This window comes from Phyllobates terribilis, unplaced genomic scaffold (genome assembly GCF_046119375.1).
Source record: "Phyllobates terribilis strain yellow unplaced genomic scaffold, ASM4611937v1 Scaffold_13__5_contigs__length_258822181, whole genome shotgun sequence".
NCBI lineage: Eukaryota > Metazoa > Chordata > Amphibia > Anura > Dendrobatidae > Phyllobates > Phyllobates terribilis.
In genome coordinates, this window is record NW_027362773.1 from 80,781,087 (window position 1) to 80,793,823 (window position 12,737).

The 12,737-nt window shown below is 45.8% G+C and overlaps 1 pseudogene; it reads left to right on the forward strand.

The window, feature by feature from the left end:
• The window catches only part of LOC141173593 (cingulin-like), a 66,628-nt pseudogene extending 54,094 nt beyond the window's left edge, over positions 1-12,534 (forward strand).
• The last annotated feature ends 203 nt before the right edge of the window (positions 12,535-12,737 follow it).

Genomic DNA, 12,737 nt, shown 5'->3' on the forward strand with positions numbered 1-12,737 from the left:
CTGCATCTAGCTCTGAAAAAGTATTTGGGCTTCTAGCTGTGTGTGGGACTTGTTCTATTACTCCATCTATACTGACCTCCATCAGGTTGCAAACTGAATATAATTTTTTTCTGCATCTAGCTCTGAAAAAATATTTGGCCTTCTAGCAGTGTGTGGGACTTTCTCTATTAGTCCATCTATACTGACTTCCATCAGGTTGCAAACTGAATATAATTTTTTTCTGCATCTAGCTCTGAAAAAATATTTGGCCTTCTAGCAGTGTGTGGGATTTTCTCTATTAGTCCATCTATACTGACCTCCATCAGGTTGCAAAATTAAAAATAATTTTTATCTGCATCAAGCTCTGAAAAAATATTTGGGCTTCTAGCTGTGTGTGGGACTTGTTCTATTACTCCATCTATACTGACCTCCATCAGGTTGCAAACTGAATATAATTTTTTTCTGCATCTAGCTCTGAAAAAATATTTGGCCTTCTAGCAGTGTGTGGGACTTTCTCTGTTAGTCCATCTATACTGACCTCCATCAGGTTGCAAACTGAATATTTTTTTTTCTGCATCTACCTCTGAAAAAATATTTGGGCTTCTAGCTGTGTGTGGGACTTGTTCTATTAGTCCATCTATACTGACCTCCATCAGGTTGCAAATTGAATATTATTTTTTTCTGCATCTAACCCAGCCAATAGTTTTGGCCTAATACCACAGTTTGGCCACTCAGCTCTGCTCGGTTCCCATTCATTGTTTTTTTGTGCAAACAACTCCAGAGTTGTGAATTAGTTAACCACCAAAATGAGTGGAAAAAGGCCTGCTGCTGGTGGAAAGGGGAATAGGCGTGTTGGGAAGGGGAAAAAAGGTTGTGTCCGTGGGGTAGGTGTTAAAGCAACAGTAACATCTGCAGAAGAAAGACCATCTTCCAGCCAAACTAAAATGTCTACTTCTTTTAGCGGACAATGTGATAAGATCCCTTTCTTACGGCCACGCCAATCGCTGCAAATTCCAGATGAGGCACAAAAACAGCAGGTCCTTCAACGGATATCAAGTGCTCCTTTAAGTGGGCTCTCCTTCACATCAACTTCAACATCACAAATACTCCAGTCCTCAAAGGTGTCACCCCAATCGCACTTGCTTCCTCACAGCTCCCAAATCTCCAGCTGCCCATCTGAGTATGATGTAGAACAGATGGTTGAGTCTGCAGAGCTGTTTACTCATACTATAGCCTGGGAATCAGAGGTCGACTCCAGCGCTTCTGTGAATCCAGACGAGGAAATGATCTGCACTTATGCCCAGAATCTTTATGAGTCGGATCCAGGACCAGACGCAGAAGGTTCTGACCATAATGTAGACCCTCATTCCCAAACTGTAACTCCTGTTGGTGGAGACAATGAGGAAGACGATGATAAGACTCAAATACCTGATTGGAGCGACAACTTTAGTTTTTTGTCAGGGCAGGAACAGGTTGGCTCTGAGGACGACGGGTGTGATAACGCACAGGGTGATGATGATGAGGTTGGAGATCCCACTTACTGTCAACCCACAGTCAGCCAAGAGATGAGGTCAGCAGAGGAGGTGGAGGAAGATGCTAGTGACGACGAGGTCAGGTTGCGCCTTCCTGGACAGAGACGTAGTACTGGAAGCACGTCAACAACTGCATCCTCAAACACAACTCTGCCTCTCACCACAAGTCGTGGTGGCTCTTCAGGTCGCATGGGTGCTAAGCCTTGCATAGCCTGGGCATTTTTTCAGATCGATAAAGATGACCCAACTCGTGTTATCTGTAACATTTGTCAGCAAAAGCTAAGTAGAGGCCAAAAAATACATAGTTTGAGTACTTCATGCATGAACCGGCACATGGACATGAAGCATAAGTTGCAGTGGGAAGCTCAGTGTGCTACAATGCGGCCTAGCCAGCCGGGCCAACCACCGTCTGCCATATCTTGTGCATCCGCGGCCTCTTCATCCTCTGTGACTGGGGGGACAGCAGTCACACCTGTTTTAGGGCGCAGGCCTGCCACCTCTTTACCCGCAACAGCCAGCGTGATTGGCAGGTCATCATTTTCTTTGGAGGTGGTAACACCAGCTGGTGTTGAGCGCTGTCCGACATCGATAGCACCACCTTTGGATCAAGGCAACCTAACATGTCCGCCTGCATCTTCCTCACAGACCGGCAGTTTGCCGGGGACACCCTTATCAACCCCGTCTAAGCACAATAGCCAGCCCTCGGTCCCTCAGATGTGGACAAGTAAAAGACCATTTGCTCCTAGCCATGAGAAAGCTAAGAGGTTGAATTTCACCATCTGCAAGCTCTTGGCTACAGAAATGCTGCCTTTCCGCCTGGTGGACACAGAGGATTTTCGAGACCTTATGTCCGTCGCAGTGCCCCAGTAGCAGATGCCCAGTCGGCACTACTTCTCAAAGAAAGGTGTGCCTGCGCTCCACCAGCATGTCGCACACAACATCACCGCTTCTTTGAGAAACTCTGTGTGTGACAGGGTGCATTTCACCACAGACACTTGGACGAGTAGGCATGGACAGGGGCGTTACATGTCGCTGACTGGGCACTGGGTAACTATGGTGACAGCAGAACAAGGGGCTGCTGTCCAAGTCTTGCCGTTGCCACGAGTTGTGCGTCAATCCTCTTTATCTCAACGTTACTCCACTGCTTCTGCCTCCTCAACCTCCTCTCGGTCTTCCACCTGCACCCAAAGCCTGTCTGGTCATGCCACAAGCTTTCTAACTGCGCAGAAGGGATCCTGCACACCTCCTTACTATGCTGGCAGTAGGGCTCAACGTCATCAGGCGGTTTTTACTTTGAAATGTCTGGGAAATGTGAGTCACACAGCTGAGGAGTTGTGGTCAGCTCTGGAGAACCAATTTCCAATTTCATGAATGGTTGTCTCCACTGGACCTGAAACCAGGGAAGGCCGTGTGCGACAATGCTGCAAACCTGGGTGCGGCCCTTCGCCGGGGCAATGTCACACACGTGCCTTGTATGGCTCACGTGTTGAACCTGGTTGTCCAGCAATTTTTAGCCCACTATCCCAGACTAGATGGCCTTCTGCAGAGGGCACGGTCGCTGTGTGCTCACTTCCGCCGTTCGCATCCCGCAGCTCAGCGACTTACATCTCTACAGAAGTCGTTGGGCCTGCCACTTCACCGGCTAAAATGCGATGTGCCTACCCGGTGGAATTCAACTCTGCACATGTTGCAGCGACTGTGGCAGCACCGACAAGCCCTGGTGCAATACGTTCTGACGTATAGCCTGGGCCAATGAGATCCAGACGTGGGGCAAATCACGCTGGAGGAGTGGTCTCAGATCAGGGACCTATGCACCCTTCTGCACAGTTTTGAAATGGCGACGAAGATGTTTAGTGCTGACGATGCCATTATCAGCATGACTATTCCGGTGATTTACATGCTGGAGCACATGTTAAACAGAATTCGGAGTCAGGTGGTGGCACAAGAGGAGGTGGAGGAAGTAGAGGAGGAGGAGTTGTATGCGGAAGGGCTAACATCTGCAAGGTCCAGACGGTCGGCAGCACCAAGGCGGCAGGCATGTGAGGGTGGGGGAGATGGTTTTACCAGGGCGCATGGTAGCAGCCAAACTAGTGAGGAAGGTGCAGGAGCCCAGGAAGAAGTGGAGGACGAACTGATGGAAGACTCATCAGATGAGGGAGACCTTGATCACATTTCTGTTGTGCGAGGTTGGGGGGAGAGGACAGAGGAAGGAAGCATGATTGTTACCTCGCCACCAACACAACAGGGACTTGGTGCTCCTGGATGCGCAACACACATGAGTGCTTTCTTGCTGCACTACCTGCAACATGACCCTCGAATTGTGAGAATTAGAAATAATCCTGACTACTGGGTTGCCACACTGTTAGATCCCCGGTACAAAAGTAAATTTGCAGAAATTATTCCTGCCATAGAAAGGGATGCACGCATGCAGGAGTATCAGCAGAGACTGTTGCAGAATCTTACATGTGCTTTTCCACAAAACACCAGTGGTGCACGTAGTGAATCTCACAGTTCCAACTTGCCAACCGTGGGACCGTCAAGTGTTCAGCACTCAAACCATAACAGAACCACAGTATCTGCTGGTAACATCAATTTTGCGGAATCATTTCACCACTTTTTTAGCCCATCCTTTGCAAGGCCACAGGAGACAAGAAGTCTGACACATAGTCAACGCCTAGAGACGATGGTACAGGAGTATCTCCAAGTAAACATTGAAGCCATGACTGTGTCACTGGACCCTTGCTCTTTTTGGGCTTCCAATCTGGATAAATGGCCGGAGCTATCCACTTATGCCTTGGAGATCTTGTCATGCCCCGCAGCCAGCGTTCTGTCTGAACATGTGTTCAGCGCTGCTGGTGGTGTGCTGACAGATAAGCGCACGCGGCTCTCCACTGATAATGTAGACAGACTCACGTTCATTAAGATGAACAAATCATGGATCCGAAACGACTTTTCTACCCCTGTGTCATCCTGGGGAGAGTAAAAGATGGATGATTGGTTAAAATCACCCTACCAACCGTTTTAAGCTTTCAAATTACTAATCATGTTTAACTGTATCTTGGCTGGAAAATAATTTGGGCTTTGTAGCAGTGTGCAGCACTGATTCTATTAGGCCATCTATAATAAGCTCCACCAGATTTAAAATTACTAATCATGTTTATCTGTATCTTGGCTGGAAAATAATTTGGGCTTTGTAGCAGTGTGCAGCACTGATCCTATTAGGCCATCTATACTAAGCTCCACCAGATTTAAAATTAATAATAATTTTTAGCTGCATCTAGCCCGGAAAATAATTTTGGGGCTCCGAGATGCGCAAGACACATAAGTGCCTTCTTGCTGCACTACCTGCAACATGACCCTCATATTGTCAGAATTCGAAGTAATCATGACTACTGGGTTGCCACACTCTTAGATCCCCCAAACTTTTCGATCAACCTTTTCATTTTAATAAAGACCAAAAAATGGTCATTTTTGAAATTATAAGCATTAGCAGGTTATTAGAAACTGAAATCAAACAGTTTTCAACTCAAAACTTTATTCTAGGTGATGTTACATTTTCACATAGGACCCCTTGTTCGAAAGGAGCTTCTGAACTCTCTCGTCCATTGAATTTGTCAGGTTTTGGATGGTTTCTGCTTCAATTGTTTTGCATGAGGACAGAATACCCTCCCAGAGCTGTTGCTTAGATGTGAACTGCCTCCCGCCATCATAGATACTCCTTTTGATGATGCTCCAGAGGTTCTGAATGGGGTAGAGGTCAGGGGAGCATGGGGGTCACACCATAAGTTTGTCCCCTTTTATGCCCATATCAGCCAGAGATGCAGATGTTTTATGTGCAGCCTGAGATGGTGCATTATCATGCAAAAAATTGATCTTGCTGTGAAATACACGGTTCTTCTTCTTGAACCATGGCAGGAAGTGCTGTTTGAGAAAATCCACATACATTATGGAGTTCATCTTTAGCGCCTTCAGGGATCCTATGTGGCCGACAATCTCTCTCCCCATGATTCCAGCCCAAAACATTACTCCACCTCCTCCTTGTTGGCGCTGTAGCCGTGTTTGCGTGGGGTGTCCATCAACCAGCCATCCTCCACTCCATCCATCTGGACCATCGAGCGCTGCACGGCACTCATCCGTGAACAAAACAGTTTTGAAATCAGTCTTCATGTAATGTTTGGCCCACTGGAGCCGTTTCTGCTTGTGTGAAGTGGATAGAGGAGGTCGACAGGATGACGTATGCACAGCTGCAAACCTCTGAAGGACCCTGCATCTTGTTGTTCGGGGGACGTTGGAGGCAACAGCAGCTTCAAAAACTTGTCTGCTGCTATGACAAGGCTTTTTTGCCGCTGCTCTTTTAACCTGACGTAATTGCCTGTAGGAAAGAGTCCTCAATTTGCCCTTATTAGCACGCACACGTGTGTACTGTGAATCAGCTACATACTTCTTGATTGCCAAGACACTTCATCCTGATCATCGCACAATGTTGATTGTAGTCATGCCTTGACCTAAACACTCCACAATTTGTTGCTTCTCAGCAGCCGACACATCCTTTTTCTTTCCCATTTTGGCAGAAAATGTAGGCTGCTTAATAATGTGAGACAGCCTTCTTAAGTAGTCTTGCCTTTCATTGGACACACCTGCCAAACTAATTAGCACAGGTGTCTGCAATTGTTTCCAGTGATATAAAGAGCCCTGACACACATCACCATCAATGAGTTTAACTGACAAACAAACAAATTCTTCCCTTATCACTCCTAAACACTTTTTGCATAATAATTTGGAACACAGTGTACATGTGCTTTTCCACAAAACACCAGTGGTTCACGTAGTGAATCTTACAGTTCTAACTTGCCAACCGTGGTCTGTATGGAGTTGTTCAATAAAGGGCCCAAAATTAAGATAACATAGATGGGAGAGGTCTCTATGAATAGGAATTCCTAAGTATTTGATACCCTGTGAGGGCCAGGCAAAGGGAAAGTTGGACTGGATGGAATCCTATATGGATTTGGGTAGGGAGACATCGAGGGCCTCAGACTTCGCTGCATTGATTTTAAAATTTGACCATGTAACAAAGTGATCTATTTCAGCCATAACAGCATGGATGGATATATGTGATTGAGTGATATATACTAGGACATCATCAACAAATAGAGAGCACTTGTACTCGGTGCCTCCCACCTCAATCCACCTAATATTGGGGTTATGGCGAATTGATGAGAGGATGGGGGTGATGGTGCAGGGCAGCAGCAGTAACGACACGGAGTCAGTGATGCAGTTCAGGGCCTTTACTCACAGTTCTTATTATCCAGACCACGTCTGCAGGTAACGGCTGCCCACGTCGTACTGTGCTCACCAGGTGAGGGGCTCAGACAACTCCCAGATAACTTTGGAGCGCTTCACAGGACCCCCTTTGTGTGTCCTTTGTCTGGCCTTTCTTACCAACACTTCTGTCCGGCTGCCTCGGGCCTCCTCTTGGTAAACTTGGCGCCAGTTTCCCTGACCCTATGTGGTGCCTTCCTAGCGGGTGGAGCAAGGGGCTGCGCCACATAAAATGTCAGAGCCTCCGGTTTCTAGCTGAGGGTCGTTTCCTGCCTCCACTAGTTCGGGGACCGGTCTCCCCCTTTGGCCTGACCCCTCCACGCAGGTGGATTAGGGCGTGCGGTGGCGACTCGCCCGTCCGCACCCCTGGGATCCCTTCATTCCTCGTTCCTGGAGCCTTCTCCGCTCCTCTTCCTTCCTTCTCCCTCTTGCAGGCCTGGGCCTCTGTTACTAGGCCCGCCTCCGGAGCAGAGCTCATGCAGAGCCCCTGCTCCCTGCCACTTCTGCTCAGACTTCTCTGCACTGAACTAAGATGGTGCCCACCTTTTATACTCCCTTCTCAATGCACCCAGGAACTGCTTCCTCCCTGCTCCTGCACTGCAGGGTTCCCCTTCCTCAGTGTTCCCTCCCCCCACTCCAGCCAGGGACAGGGACTGTCGTGCCCATCTCAGGGGCATATTGGTCGCCCTGCCCCACGGCAATGTGGTGTAATGCATGCAGGTGTCGGGTCCTGATCCACACTCCATCCTTATCTGAGAGTGAGATATCACACCTCTGGGTGAGGTGCAATACGTCTGTAGCAACCGAGCCCTCGGTGCTACAGTTCCATTTATCTTCAGCCTAGGTGACGTATTGTGATACAGGGCCGTGATTTTGGCTATAAAAGGGTCCCCTAGACCCCTACCCCAAGCTTTTTAAGAGAATCATATATGGCGTGCCAGGAGACTCTATGGAATGCTTTCTCAGCATCCAACGAGAGTATCTACTTACAAATTTTTAACTGCATCTAGCCCAGGAAATACTTTGTGCCTAGTAGCAGTGTCTGCTAGTCAGCGGATTATCCCGGCTGTTAAGCAAGCTACACCACCTGTAGTTTGGACACTTAATTTTTTCAAAGGAAATGCTTCGGGACCATGGGATACTTAGTGAAGAGCATCAGGAGGCACCCCAAGGCATAGGGGCTGGGACTGGCACTAGGATGCCTTGCGGTGGACAGCCGAGCTCGATCCTTATAAAAGCTTTTTAACTGCAGCAGCTTTAGTGGACGCTACTGGAGCTGGAATTACGCGGCTGCTGGCATGAGACTTGCCCTCCAATAGATCCTTGTAAATGGATTTAAAGTGTATTCATTCAAATTAGAGGGACAATTTAAATTAAAAAGCTTAGAGCTGCCTCCACCACAGGGGGGCTCTCTCGACCCACCAGCGGACAGGCACCAGTATTGGGAGAGAGGGGCTGGCCGTCAGGGTTCACCGCGGCTCTGGCACAAACCCGGCGACACGGAGGTGGCACGGGCAGGAGCGGACTGGCCGTCTCGGCTTCTCACTTTTTGGATTTTAGAAGGGCATGACATGCCTATATCTGTGTCTCCCCCTCCTTTTACTCCTCCACCTCTTTTCTTTTCGCATGACTATATGTACTTGTCACTTTTCCATGTGTTAGTTGTGTCTTCTGAGCAGTTTGTCAGCTTTTGGACACCTTTGAAGGTGTTTTCTATGTGTTTCTATGTGTTTTTGTTTGCCTGCCATTGGTTTTAACGGTGTTCGAAGGTGTTCGATGAACAGTTCGACGAACAGTTCGGCGAACACACGGGTGTTCGACGAACCGAACCGAACTCGAACACTACGGGGGTGGCTCAACACTATTGTTGACGTGCTTCCAGTACTACGTCTCTGTCCAGGAAGGCGCAACCTGACCTCGTCGTCACTAGCATCTTCCTCCACCTCCTCTGCTGACCTCATCTCTTGGCTGACTGTGGGTTGACAGTAAGTGGGATCTCCAACCTCATCATCATCACCCTGTGCGTTATCACACCCGTCGTCCTCAGAGCCAACCTGTTCCTGCCCTGACAAAAAACTAAAGTTGTCGCTCCAATCAGGTATTTGAGTCTTATCATCGTCTTCCTCATTGTCTCCACCAACAGGAGTTACAGTTTGGGAATGAGGGTCTACATTATGGTCAGAACCTTCTGCGTCTGGTCCTGGATCCGACTCATAGAGATTCTGGGCATCAGTGCAGATCATTTCCTCGTCTGGATTCACAGAAGCGCTGGAGTCGACCTCTGATGCCCAGGCTATAGTATGAGTAAACAGCTCTGCAAACTCAACCATCTGTTCTACCTCATACTCAGACGGGCAGCTGGAGATTTGGGAGCTGTGAGGAAGCAAGTGCGATTGGGGTGACACCTTTGAGGACTGGAGTGTTTGTGATGTTGAAGTTGATGTGGAGGAGAGCCCACTTAAAGGAGCACTTGATATCCGTTGAAGCACCTGCTGTTTTTGTGCCTCATCTGGAATTTGTAGCGATTGGCGTGGCCGTAAGAAAGGGATCTTATCACATTGTCCGCTAAAAGAAGTAGACATTTTAGTTTGGCTGGAAGATGGTCTTTCTTCTGCAGATGTTACTGTTGCTTTAACACCTACCCCACGGACACAACCTTTTTTCCCCTTCCCAACACGCCTATTCCCCTTTCCACCAGCAGCAGGCCTTTTTCCACTCATTTTGGTGGTTAACTAATTAACAACTCTGGAGTTGTTTGCACAAAAAAACAATGGATGGGAACCGAGCAGAGCTGAGTGGCCAAACAGTGGTATTAGGCCAAAACTATTGGCTGGGTTAGATGCAGAAAAAAATTATATTCAATTTGCAACCTGATGGAGGTCAGTAAAGATGGACTAATAGAGAAAGTCCCACACACTGCTAGAAGGCCAAATATTTTTTCAGAGCTAGATGCAGATAAAAATTATTTTTAATTTGCAACCTGATGGAGGTCAGTATAGATGGACTAATAGAGAAAGTCCCACACACTGCTAGAAGGCCAAATATTTTTTCAGAGCTAGATGCAGATAAAAATTATTTTTAATTTGCAACCTGATGGAGGTCAGTATAGATGGACAAATAGAGAAAGTCCCACACACTGCTAGAAGGACAAATATTTTTTTAGAGGTAGGTGCAGAAAAAAAATATATTCAGTTTGCAACCTGATGGAGGTCTGTATAGATGGATTAATAGAACAAGTTCCACACACAGCTAGAAGCCCAATATTTTTTCAGAGGTAGATGCAGAAAAAAATATATTCAGTTTGCAACCTGATGGAGGTCAGTATAGATGGACTAATACAACAAGTCCCACACACAGCTAGAAGCCCAATATTTTTTCAGAGGTAGATGCAGAAAAAAATATATTCAGTTTGCAACCTGATGGAGGTCTGTATAGATGGATTAATAGAACAAGTCCCACACACAGCTAGAAGCCCAATATTTTTTCAGAGGTAGATGCAGAAAAAAATATATTCAGTTTGCAACCTGATGGAGGTCAGTATAGATGGACTAATACAACAAGTCCCACACACAGCTAGAAGCCCAATATTTTTTCAGAGGTAGATGCAGAAAAAAATATATTCAGTTTGCAACCTGATGGAGGTCTGTATAGATGGACTAATACAACAAGTCCCACACACAGCTAGAAGCCCAATATTTTTTCAGAGGTAGATGCAGAAAAAAATATATTCAGTTTGCAACCTGATGGAGGTCAGTATAGATGGACTAATACAACAAGTCCCACACACAGCTAGAAGCCCAATATTTTTTCAGAGGTAGATGCAGAAAAAAATATATTCAGTTTGCAACCTGATGGAGGTCTGTATAGATGGATTAATAGAACAAGTCCCACACACAGCTAGAAGCCCAATATTTTTTCAGAGGTAGATGAAGAAAAAAATATATGCAGTTTGCAACCTGATGGAGGTCAGTATAGATGGACTAATACAACAAGTCCCACACACAGCTAGAAGCCCAATATTTTTTCAGAGCTAGATGCAGAGAAAAATTATATTCAATTTGCAACCTGATGGAGGTCAGTATAGATGGACTAATAGAACAAGTCCCACACACAGCTAGAAGCCCAATATTTTTTCAGAGGTAGATGCAGAAAAAAATATATTCAGTGTGCAACCTGATGGAGGTCAGTATAGATGGACTAATAGAGAAAGTCCCACACACTGCTAGAAAGCCAAATATTTTTTCAGAGCTAGATGCAGAAAAAAATTATATTCAATTTGCAACCTGATGGAGGTCAGTATAGATGGACTAATAGAATGATGCTATGCCCAAAAGATTTTACTTCACTAGGTGCAGTAAAAAAATTGGTATTCTATACACAGGTGGTATATCTTGCAACACAGATAGGCTACTCCACTGACTAACACACTCTGCAATAGGCCAAAAAGGATTAGCTTTGCTAGATTCAGCCAAATGCTGTGAAAAAAACTTGCACAGCACTGGCACAGACCTGCCTGGCAAAAACTGATAGGAACTGATGTAACCTAGTCCTGAAAAGGACTCCAATTACAATTAGTCTTTACTCCCACAATCTATCTATCTAAGAGCACAGACCTGCCTGATAAAAGTCGTAGGAAATGCTGTAACCTAGTCCTTAAAAGGACTGCAATCACAACTATTCCCTACTCCCAAGCTATCTGTAGATTTGTGCGAAAATTGGCTTGAAATTAACAAGGTATAGCGCACACAGCAACAGCGGTGCCGTCTAACACGCAGCTGCAGCAGTGAGAAAATGGTGGCGACGGGGAAAATGGCTTGGTCTTATAGGGCAAGGACATGTGACATACACTGCCAATGACACATGCCCTTGCTTGTGTGAAAAAAAGCACTTTGCTCCGTGTGTGCGCTGCTGATAGGCTGACAGATTGCACCTCCCCACTGTAAATGCGGGAAAGAGAAAAAAAAAATGGAGATCTTCATTGTTCCTGCAGAGATCCATCCCCTGCCCCTCCCCCCACCCCGCTGTACACTCAAACTGCGTATTAACATTAATTTTCATCATTACTGAGAAAAAATCCAGTTATGATTTTGGTGCACGAACAGTTATCAAACATAACCTCGAACAGCCGAATTTTTCTCAAATTGTTCGTGTTCGCCGAACGGCTCGAACACCGCCCAAAACAGCTCGAATTTGAGATTGGCGAACAGTTCGAGTAGAACAACGCTCATCTCTAGTCCTTTTCTAAATTACAGTGTTCCATGTATTACTTTGGTTGTCCACCTTTGGTGTCGAAAACTGTACACATTATTTTTTGTGATTTGACTGGTTTAGTGTAGAACTACGTTATTTTATGACACTTTTCATAAACCCTATGGTGGCTTTGGTAGCAACTGCCTGACATTGGCTACTATAATTAAGTTTACAGTCAACTTAATTTCCTAAGTCCTTTGTCAATTTCACCCAGGGTTTTCCCATTTAGTAATCAATCATCATATGCTTCTCATGTGCATGACCTTACAATTATCGTGTTCATCTTTCAATGTCTTCATCATCGACTTGATCTTCATTTAATTTTTCCATCTTCCAAATCCCTTCATTTTTTTCATTTCATTCTTTATTTTCATCTTTTTTCCTTCTTTCAATTTCTTGATGTCATCCAGCATTTTCTTCATATTCTTCATGTTCTTCAATGACACTTTCTTAATCTTTTCCATCTCTATCTTCATTTCCACCTTCCACATCTTTCCCGCTGTTTCTTAATTTCCTTATCTCATCCTTTGTCTCCATACGCTTCTTTGTCTCCATCTTTTTATTTGTCTCCATCTTCTTCTTTGCCTCCACTTTCTTCTTTGTCTTCATTTTCTTCCTTGTCTCCATCTTATTCTTTGTCTCCATCTTCCTTTTTGT